This window comes from Schistocerca gregaria, unplaced genomic scaffold, assembly GCF_023897955.1.
Source record: "Schistocerca gregaria isolate iqSchGreg1 unplaced genomic scaffold, iqSchGreg1.2 ptg000240l, whole genome shotgun sequence".
NCBI lineage: Eukaryota > Metazoa > Arthropoda > Insecta > Orthoptera > Acrididae > Schistocerca > Schistocerca gregaria.
Window position 1 is genome coordinate 1,404,811 of NW_026061752.1, and position 12,418 is coordinate 1,417,228.

A 12,418-nucleotide genomic window follows, 5' to 3' on the forward strand; every position below is an offset into this window, starting at 1 on the left:
GTAGTTTCCGATGCCTATCTGGTGGCATTCTGTAATCTGTGGACTATCAGAGCGTTGATGAAACACAGAAATAGCATCGGGATTGAAGCAATAGTCAATATTCGCACTTTCCTCCATGGGAGTAATGTCTCAAACAGTCTACGCTTTGATCGTCCCCTGGAATACCAGTAGTAGTTTCCGATGCACATCTGGTGGCATTCTGTAATCTGTGGACTATCAGATTGTTGATGAAACAGAGAAATTGCATCAGGATTGCATACAACAGGCACCATGCGGTCTTTCCTCCATGGGAGTAAAGTCACAAACAGTCTACGCTTTGATCGTTCCCTGGAAGACCAGCAGTAGTTTCCGATGCACATCTGGTGGCATTCTGTAATCTGTGGACTATCAGAGTGTTGATGAAACAAAGAAATTCCATTGGGATTGAATACAACAGTCACCATGCGCACTTAATTCCATTGGAGTAATGTCTCAAATAGTCTACGCTTTGATCGTTCCCTGGAAGTCCAGTAGTAGTCTCCGATACACATCTGGTGGCATTCTGTAATCTGTGGACCATCAGAGTGTTGATGAAAACCAGAAATTGCATCGATACTGAATACAACAGTCACCATGAGTACTTTTCTCCATGGGAGTAACGTCTCAAACAGTCTACGTTTTGATTGTACCCTGGAAGACTAGTAGTAGTTTTCGATGCACATCTGGAGGCATTCTGTAATCTGTGGACTATCAGAGTGTTGATGAAACACAGAAATTCCATCGGGATTGAATACAACAGTCACCATGCGCACTTTCCTCCATGGGAGTAATGTCTCAAACAGTCTACGCTTGGATCGTTCCCTGGAAGACCAGTAGTAGTTTCCGATGCACATCTGGTGGCATTCTGTAATCTGTGGACCATCAGAGTGTTGATGAAAATCAGAAATTGCATCGATATTGAATACAACAGTCACCACGAGTACTTTCCTCCATGGGAGTAATGTCTCAAACAGTCTACGTTTTGATTGTTCCCTGGAAGACCAGTAGTAGTTTTCGATGCACATCTGGAGGCATTCTGTAATCTGTGGACTATCAGAGTGTTGATGAAACACAGAAATTCCATCGGGATTGAATACAACAGTCACCATGCGCACTTTCCTCCATGGGAATAATTCTCAAACAGTCTACGCTTTGATCGATCCCTGGAAGACCAGTAGTAGTTCCTGATGCACATCTGGTGGCATTCTGTAATCTGTGGACTATCAGAGTGTTGATGAAACACAGAAATTCCATTGGGATTGAATACAACAGTCACCATGCGCACTTTCCTCCATGGGAGTAATGTCTCAAACAGTCTACGCTTTGATCGTTCCCTGTAATACCAGTAGTAATTTCCGATGCACATCTGGAGGCATTCTGTAATATGTGGCCTATCAGAGTGTTGATGAAACACAGAAATTGCATCGGGATTGAATACAACAGTCACCATGCGCACTTTCCTCCATGGGAGTAACGTCTCAAACAGTCTACGAGTTGATCGTTCCCTGGAAGAGCAGTAGTGGTTTCCGATGCAAATCTGGTGGCATTCTGTAATCTGTAGACTATCAGAGTGTTGATGAAACACAGAAAATGCATCGGGATTAAATACAACAGTCACAATGTGCACTTTTCTCCACGTGAGTGATATCTCAAACTGTCTACGCTTTGATCGTTCCCTGGAATACCAGTAGTAGATTCCGATGCACATCTGGTGGCATTCTGTAATCTGTGGACTATCAGTGTGTTGAATAAACACAGAAATTGCATCGGGATTGAATACAACAGTCACCATGCGCACTTACTTCCATTGGAGTAATGTCTCAAATAGTCTACGCTTTGATCGTTCCCTGGAAGACCAGTAGTAGTCTCCGATACACATCTGGTGGCATTCTGTAATCTGTGGACCATCAGAGTGTTGATGAAAACCAGAAATTGCATCGATACTGAATACAACAGTCACCATGAGTACTTTCCTCCATGGGAGTAATGTCTCAAACAGTCTACGTTTTGATTGTTCCCTGGAAGACCAGTAGTAGTTCTCGATGCACATCTGGAGGCATTCTGTAATCTGTGGACTATCAGAGTGTTGATGAAACACAGAAATTCCAGCGGGATTGAATACAACAGTCACCATGCGCACTTTCCTCCATGGGAATAATTCTCAAACAGTCTACGCTTTGATCGATCCCAGGAAGACCAGTAGTAGTTTCTGATGCACATCTGGTGGCATTCTGTAATCTGTGGACTATCAGAGTGTTGATGAAACACAGAAATTCCATTGGGATTGAATACAACAGTCACCATGCGCACTTTCCTCCATGGGAGTAATGTTTCAAACAGTCTACGCGTTGATCGTTCCCTGGAAGACCAGTAGTGGTTTCCGATGCAAATCTGGTGGCATTCTGTAATCTGTGGACTATCAGAGTGTTGATGAAACACAGAAAATGCATCGGGATTAAATACAACAGTCACAATGTGCACTTTTCTCCACGTGAGTGATATCTCAAACTTTCTACACTTTGATCGTTCCCAGGAATACCAGTAGTAGATTCCGATGCACATCTGGTGGCATTCTGTAATCTGTGGACTACCAGAGTGTTGATGAAACACAGAAATTGCAACGGGATTGAATACAACAGTGAATACTCGCACTTTCCTCCATTTGAGTAATGTCTCAAAGCGTCTACGCTTTGATCGTTCCCTGGAAGACCAGTAGTAATTTCCGATGCACAACTGGTGGCATACTGTAATCTGTGGAATATCAGAGTGTTGGTGAAACACAGAAATAGCATCGGGATTGAATACAACAGTCACCATGCGCACTTACCTCCATGGGAGTAATGTCTCAAACAGTCTACGCTTTGATCGTTCCCTGGAAGACCAGTAGTAGTTTCCGATGCACATCTGGTGGCATTCTGCAATCTGTGGCCTAACAGAGTGTTGATGAAACACAGAAATTGCATCGGGATTGAATACAACAGTCAATATTCGCACATTCCTCCATGGGAGTAATGTCTCAAAGGGTCTACGCTTTGATCGATCCCTGGAAGACCAGTAGTAATTTCCGATGCACATTTGGTGGCATTCTGTAATCTGTGGACTATCAGAGTGTTGGTGAAACACAGAAATTGCATCGGGATTGAATACAACAGTCACCATGCGCACTTTCCTCCATGGGAGTAATGTCTCAAACAGTCTACGCTTTGATCGTTTTTGGAAGACCAGTAGTAGTTTCCGATGCACATCTGGTGGCATTCTGTAATCTGTGGACTGTGAGAGTGTTGATGAAACACAGAAATTGCATCGGGATTGAATACAACAGTCACCATGGGCACTTTCCTCCATGGGAGTAATGTCTCAAACAGTCTACGCTTTGATCGTTCTCTGGAAGACCAGTAGTAGTTTCCGATGCACATCTTGTGGCATTCTGTAATCTGTGGACTGTGAGAGTGTTGATGAAACACAGAAATTGCATCGGGTTTGAATACAACAGTCACCATGCACACTTTCCTCCACGGGAGTGATATCTCAACAGTCTACGTTTTGATCCCTCCCTGGAATACCACTAGTAATTTTTTCGATGCACATCTGGTGGCATTCTGTAATCTGTGTACTATCAGAGTGTTGATGAAACACAGAAATAGCATCGGGATTGAATACAACAGTTACCATGCGCACTTTCCTCCATGGGAGTAATGTCTCAAACAGTCTACGCTTTGATCGTTCCCTGGAAGACCAGTAGTAGTCTCCGATACACACTTGGTGGCATTCTGTAATCTGTGGACTAACAGAGTGTTGATGAAACACAGAAATGTCATCGGGATTGAATACAACAGTCAATATTCGCACTTTCCTCCATAGAAGTAATGTCTCAAACAGTCTACGCTTTGATCGTCCCCTGGAAGACCAGTAGTAGTTTCCGATGCACATCTGGTGGCATTCTGTAATCTGTGGACTATCAGAGCGTTGATGAAACACAGGAATAGCTTCGGGATTCAATACGACAGTCACCATGCGCACTTACTATATGGGAGTAATGTCTCAGACAGTCTACGATTTGATCGTTCTCTGAAAGACCAGTAGTAGTTTCCGATGCACATCTGATGGCATTCTGTAATCTGTGGACTATCAGAGTGTTGATGAAACACAGAAATTCCATCGGGATTGAATACAACAGTCACCATGCGCACTTTCCTCCATGGGAGTAATGTGTGATACAGTCTACGCTTGGATCGTTTCCAGGAAGACCAGTAGTAGTTTCCGATGCCTATCTGGTGGCATTCTGTAATCTGTGGACTATCTGAGTGTTGATGAAACACAGAAATTGCATCGGGATTGAATAAAACAGTCACCATGCGCACTTTCTTCCATGGGAGTAATGTCTCAAACAGTCTACGCTTTGATCGTTCCCTGGAAGACCAGTAGTAATTTCCGATTCACACCTGGAGGCATTTTGTAATCTGTGGACCTACAAAGTGTTGATGAAACACAGAAATTGCAGCCGCAGTGAATACATCAGTCACAATCCGCCCTTTCCTACATGGGAGTAACGTCTGAAACAGTCTACGCTTTGATCGTTCCCAGGAAGACGTGTAGTAGTTTCCGATGCACATCTGGAGGCAATCTGTAATCTGTGGACTATCAGAGTGTTGATGAAAATCAGAAATTGCATCGAGATTGAATACAACAGTCACCATGCGCACTTTTCTCCATGGGAGTAACGTCTCAAACAGTCTACGTTTTGATTGTACCCTGGAAGACTAGTAGTAGTTTTCGATGCACATCTGGAGGCATTCTGTAATCTGTGGACTATCAGAGTGTTGATGAAACACAGAAATTCCATCGGGATTGAATACAACAGTCACCATGCGCACTTTCCTCCATGGGAGTAATGTTTCAAACAGTCTACGCTTTGATCGTTCCCTGGAAGACGAGTAGTAGTCTCCGATGCACACCTGGTGGCATTCTGTAATCTGTGGACTAACAGAGTGTTGATGAAACACAGAAATTGCATCGGGATTGAATGCAATAGTCAATATTCGCACTTTCCTCCATGGGAGTAATGTCTCAAACAGTCTACGCTTTGATCGTCCCCTGGAAGGCCAGTAGTAATTTCCGACGCACACCTGGTGGCATTCTGTAACCTGTGGACTCTCAGAGTAATGATGAAACACAGAAATAGCATCGGGATTGAATGCAACCGTCACCATGCGCACTTTCCTCCATGGGAGTAATGTCTCAGACAGTCTACGATTTGATCGTTCTCTGAAAGACCAGTAGTAGTTTCCGATGCACATCTGGTGGCATTCTGTAATCTGTGGACTATCAGGGCGTTGATGAAACACAGAAATAGCATCGGGAATCAATACAACAGTCACCATGCGCACTTTCCTCCATGGGAGTAATCTCTCAAACAGTCTACGCTTTGATCGTTCCCTGGAAGACGAGTAGTAGTCTCCGATGCACACCTGGTGGCATTCTGTAATCTGTGGACTAACAGAGTGTTGATGAAACACAGAAATTGCATCGGGATTGAAGCAATAGTCAATATTCGCACTTTCCTCCATGGGAGTAATGTCTCAAACAGTCTACGCTTTGATCGTCCCCTGGAAGACCAGTAGTAATTTCCGACGCACACCTGGTGGCATTCTGTAACCTGTGGACTATCAGAGTAATGATGAAACACAGAAATAGTATCGGGATTGAATGCAACAGTCACCATGCGCACTTTCCTCCATGGGAGTAATGTGTCAGACAGTCTACGATTAGATCGTTCTCTGAAAGACCAGTAGTAGTTTCCGATGCACATCTGATGGCATTCTGTAATCTGTGGACTATCAGAGTGTTGATGAAACACAGAAATTCCATCGGGCTTGAATACAACAGTCACCATGCGCACTTTCCTCCATGGGAGTAATGTCTCAAACAGTCTACGATTGGATCGTTCATTGGTTGACCAGTAGTAGTTTCCGATGCACATCTGGAGGCATTCTGTAATCTGTGGACTATCAGAGTGTTGATGAAACACAGAAATTGCATCGGGATTGAATACAACAGTCACCATGCACACTTTCCTCCACGGGAGTGATATCTCAAACAGTGTACGCTTTGATCGTTCCCTGGAATACCAGTAGTAGTTTCCGATGCACATCTGGTGGCATTCTGTAATCTGTGGACTATCAGATTGTTGATGAAACAGAGAAATTGCATCAGGATTGCATACAACAGGCACCATGCGGTCTTTCCTCCATGGGAGTCATGTCACAAACAGTCTACGCATTGATCGTTCCCTGGAAGACCAGCAGTAGTTTTCGATGCACATCTGGTGGCATTCTGTAATCTGTGGACTATCAGAGTGTTGATGAAACAAAGAAATTCCATTGGGATTGAATACAACAGTCACCATGCGCACTTTCCTCCATGGGAGTAATGTCTCAAACAGTCTACGATTGGATCGTTCATTGGTTGACCAGTAGTAGTTTCCGATGCACATCTGGAGGCATTCTGTAATCTGTGGACCTACAAAGTGTTGATGAAACACAGAAATTGCATCCGCAGTGAATACATCAGTCACAATCCGCCCTTTCCTACATGGGAGTAACGTCTGAAACAGTCTACGCTTTGATCGTTCCCAGGAAGACGTGTAGTAGTTTCCGATGCACATCTGGAGGCAATCTGTAATCTGTGGACTATCAGAGTGTTGATGAAAATCAGAAATTGCATCGAGATTGAATACAACAGTCACCATGCGCACTTTTCTCCATGGGAGTAACGTCTCAAACAGTCTACGTTTTGATTGTACCCTGGAAGACTAGTAGTAGTTTTCGATGCACATCTGGAGGCATTCTGTAATCTGTGGACTATCAGAGTGTTGATGAAACACAGAAATTCCATCGGGATTGAATACAACAGTCACCATGCGCACTTTCCTCCATGGGAGTAATGTCTCAAACAGTCTACGCTTGGATCGTTCCCTGGAAGACCAGTAGTAGTTTCCGATGCACATCTGGTGGCATTCTGTAATCTGTGGACCATCAGAGTGTTGATGAAAATCAGAAATTGCATCGATATTGAATACAACAGTGACCATGAGTACTTTCCTCCATGGGAGTAATGTCTCAAACAGTCTACGTTTTGATTGTTCCCTGGAAGACCAGTAGTAGTTTTCGATGCACATCTGGAGGCATTCTGTAATCTGTGGACTATCAGAGTGTTGATGAAACACAGAAATTCCATCGGGATTGAATACAACAGTCACCATGCGCACTTTCCTCCATGGGAATAATTCTCAAACAGTCTACGCTTTGATCGATCCCTGGAAGACCAGTAGTAGTTCCTGATGCACATCTGGTGGCATTCTGTAATCTGTGGACTATCAGAGTGTTGATGAAACACAGAAATTCCATTGGGATTGAATACAACAGTCACCATGCGCACTTTCCTCCATGGGAGTAATGTCTCAAACAGTCTACGCTTTGATCGTTCCCTGGAATACCAGTAGTAATTTCCGATGCACATCTGGAGGCATTCTGTAATCTGTGGACTATCAGAGTGTTGATGAAACACAGAAATTCCATTGGGATTGAATACAACAGTCACCATGCGCACTTTCCTCCATGGGAGTAATGTTTCAAACAGTCTACGCGTTGATCGTTCCCTGGAAGACCAGTAGTGGTTTCCGATGCTAATCTGGTGGCATTCTGTAATCTGTGGACTATCAGAGTGTTGATGAAACACAGAAAATGCATCGGGATTAAATACAACAGTCACAATGTGCACTTTTCTCCACGTGAGTGATATCTCAAACTTTCTACGCTTTGATCGTTCCCAGGAATACCAGTAGTAGATTCCGATGCACATCTGGTGGCATTCTGTAATCTGTGGACTACCAGAGTGTTGATGAAACACAGAAATTGCAACGGGATTGAATACAACAGTGAATACTCGCACTTTCCTCCATTTGAGTAATGTCTCAAAGCGTCTACGCTTTGATCGTTCCCTGGAAGACCAGTAGTAATTTCCGATGCACAACTGGTGGCATACTGTAATCTGTGGAATATCAGAGTGTTGGTGAAACACAGAAATAGCATCGGGATTGAATACAACAGTCACCATGCGCACTTACCTCCATGGGAGTAATGTCTCAAACAGTCTACGCTTTGATCGTTCCCTGGAAGACCAGTAGTAGTTTCCAATGCACATCTGGTGGCATTCTGCCATCTGTGGCCTAACAGAGTGTTGATGAAACACAGAAATTGCATCGGGATTGAATACAACAGTCAATATTCGCACATTCCTCCATGGGAGTAATGTCTCAAAGGGTCTACGCTTTGATCGATCCCTGGAAGACCAGTAGTAATTTTCGATGTACATTTGGTGGCATTCTGTAATCTGTGGACTATCAGAGTGTTGGTGAAACACAGAAATAGCATCAGGATTGAATACAACAGTCACCATGCGCACTTTCCTCCATGGGAGTAATGTCTCAAACAGTCTACGCTTGGATCGTTCCCTGGAAGACCAGAAGTAGTTTCCGATGTACATCTGGTGGCATTCTGTAATCTGTGGACCATCAGAGTGTTGATGAAAATCAGAAATTGCATCGATATTGAATACAACAGTCACCATGAGTACTTTCCTCCATGGGAGTAATGTCTCAGACAGTCTACGTTTTGATTGTTCCCTGGAAGACCAGTAGTAGTTTTCGATGCACATCTGGAGGCATTCTGTAATCTGTGGACTATCAGAGTGTTGATGAAACACAGAAATTCCATCGGGATTGAATACAACAGTCACCATGCGCACTTTCCTCCATGGGAATAATTCTCAAACAGTCTACGCTTTGAATCGATCCCTGGAAGACCAGTAGTAGTTTCTGATGCACATCTGGTGGCATTCTGTAATCTGTGGACTATCAGAGTGTTGATGAAACACAGAAATTCCATTGGGATTGAATACAACAGTCACCATGCGCACTTTCCTCCATGGGAGTAATGTCTCAAACAGTCTACGCTTTGATCGTACCCTGGAATACCAGTAGTAATTTCCGATGCACATCTGGAGGCATTCTGTAATATGTGGACTATCAGAGTGTTGATGAAACACAGAAATTGCATCGGGATTGAATACAACAGTCACCATGCGCACTTTTCTCCATGGGAGTATGTCTCAAACAGTCTACGCGTTGATCGTTCCCTGGAAGACCAGTAGTGGTTTCCGATGCAAATCTGGTGGCATTCTGTAATCTGTGGACTATCAGAGTGTTGATGAAACACAGAAAATGCATCGGGATTAAATACAACAGTCACAATGTGCACTTTTCTCCACGTGAGCGATATCTCAAACTGTCTACGATTTGATCGTTCCCTGGAATACCAGTAGTAGATTCCGATGCACATCTGGTGGCATTCTGTAATCTGTGGACTATCAGAGCGTTGATGAAACACAGAAATAGCATCGGGAATCGATACAACAGTCACCATGCGCACTTTCCTCCATGGGAGTAATGTCTCAAACAGTCTACGCTTTGATCGTTCCCTGGAAGACGAGTAGTAGTCTCCGATGCACACCTGGTGGCATTCTGTAATCTGTGGACTAACAGAGTGTTGATGAAACACAGAAATTGCATCGGGATTGAATGCAATGGTCAATATTCGCACTTTCCTCCATGGGAGTAATGTCTCAAACAGTCTACGTTTTCGTCGTCCCCTGGAAGACCAGTAGTAATTTCCAACGCACACCTGGTGGTTGTCTGTAACCTGTGGACTATCAGAGTAATGATGAAACACAGAAATATCATCGGGATTGAATGCAACAGTCACCATGCGCACTTTCCTCCATGGGAGTAATGTCTCAGACAGTCTACGATTTGATCGTTCTCTGAAAGACCAGTAGTAGTTTCCGATGCACATCTGATGGCATTCTGTAATCTGCGGACAATCAGAGTGTTGATGAAAAACAGAAATTCCATCGGGATTGAATACAACAGTCACCATGCGCACTTTCCTCCATGGGAGTAATGTCTCAAACAGTCTACGATTGGATCGTTCATTGGTTGACCAGGAGTAGATTCCGATGCACAACTGGAGGCATTCTGTAATCTGTGGACTATCAGAGTGTTGATGAAACACAGAAGTAGCATCGGGATTGAATACAACAGTCACCATGCGCACTTTCCTCCATGGGAATAATGTCTCAAAGAGTCTACGATTGGATCGTTCATTGGTTGACCAGTAGTAGTTTCCGATGCACATCTGGTGGCATTCTGTAATCTGTGGACTATCAGAGTGTTGATGAAACACAGAAATTCCATTGGGATCGAATACAACAGTCACCATGCGCACTTTCCTCCATGGGAGTAATGTTTCAAACAGTCTACGCGTTGATCGTTCCCTGGAAGACCAGTAGTGGTTTCCGATGCAAATCAGGTGGCATTCTGTAATCTGTGGACTATCAGAGTGTTGATGAAACACAGAAAATGCATCGGGATTAAATACAACTGTCACAATGTGCACTTTTCTCCACGTGAGTGATATCTCAAACTGTCTACGCTTTGATCGTTCCCAGGAATACCAGTAGTAGATTCCGATGCACATCTGGTGGCATTCTGTAATCTGTGGACTACCAGAGTGTTGATGAAACACAGAAATTGCAACGGGATTGAATACAACAGTGAATACTCGCACTTTCCTCCATTTGAGTAATGTCTCAAAGCGTCTACGCTTTGATCGTTCCCTGGAAGACCAGTAGTAATTTCCGATGCACAACTGGTGGCATACTGTAATCTGTGGAATATCAGAAAGTTGGTGAAACACAGAAATAGCATCGGGATTGAATACAACAGTCACCATGCGCACTTACCTCCATGGGAGTAATGTCTCAGACAGTCTACGCTTTGATCGTTCCCTGGAAGACCAGTAGTAGTTTCCGATGCACATCTGGTGGCATTCTGCAATCTGTGGCCTAACAGAGTGTTGATGAAACACAGAAATTGCATCGGGATTGAATACAACAGTCAATATTTGCACATTCCTCCATGGGAGTAATGTCTCAAAGGGTCTACGCTTTGATCGATCCCTGGAAGACCAGTAGTAATTTCCGATGCACATTTGGTGGCATTCTGTAATCTGTGGACTATCAGAGTGTTGGTGAAACACAGAAATAGCATCAGGATTGAATACAACAGTCACCATGCGCACTTTCCTCCATGGGAGTAATGTCTCAAACAGTCTACGCTTGGATCGTTCCCTGGAAGACCAGTAGTAGTTTCCGATGCACATCTGGTGGCATTCTGTAATCTGTGGACCATCAGAGTGTTGATGAAAATCAGAAATTGCATCGATATTGAATACAACAGTCACCATGAGTACTTTCCTCCATGGGAGTAATGTCTCAGACAGTCTACGTTTTGATTGTTCCCTGGAAGACCAGTAGTAGTTTTCGATGCACATCTGGAGGCATTCTGTAATCTGTGGACTATCAGAGTGTTGATGAAACACAGAAATTCCATCGGGATTGAATACAACAGTCACCATGCGCACTTTCCTCCATGGGAATAATTCTCAAACAGTCTACGCTTTGATCGATCCCTGGAAGACCAATAGTAGTTTCTGATGCACATCTGGTGGCATTCTGTAATCTGTGGACTATCAGAGTATTGATGAAACACAGAAATTCCATTGGGATTGAATACAACAGTCACCATGCGCACTTTCCTCCATGGGAGTAATGTCTCAAACAGTCAACGCTTTGATCGTTCCCTGGAATACCAGTAGTAATTTCCGATGCACATCTGGAGGCATTCTGTAATATGTGGACTATCAGAGTGTTGATGAAACACAGAAATTGCATCGGGATTGAATACAACAGTCACCATGCGCACTTTTCTCCATGGGAGTATGTCTCAAACAGTCTACGCGTTGATCGTTCCCTGGAAGACCAGTAGTGGTTTCCGATGCAAATCTGGTGGCATTCTGTAATCTGTGGACTATCAGGGTGTTGATGGAACACAGAGATTGCATCGGGATGAAATACAACAGTCACAATGTGCACTTTTCTCCACGTGAGCGATATCTCAAACTGTCTACGCTTTGATCGTTCCCTGGAATACCAGTAGTAGATTCCGATGCACATCTGGTGGCATTCTGTAATCTGTGGACTATCAGAGCGTTGATGAAACACAGAAATAGCATCGGGAATCAATACAACAGTCACCATGCGCACTTTCCTCCATGGGAGTAATGTCTCAAACAGTCTACGCTTTGATCGTTCCCTGGAAGACGAGTAGTAGTCTGGGATGCACACCTGGTGGCATTCTGTAATCTGTGGACTAACAGAGTGTTGATGAAACACAGAAATTGCATCGGGATTGAATGCAATAGTCAATATTCGCACTTTCCTC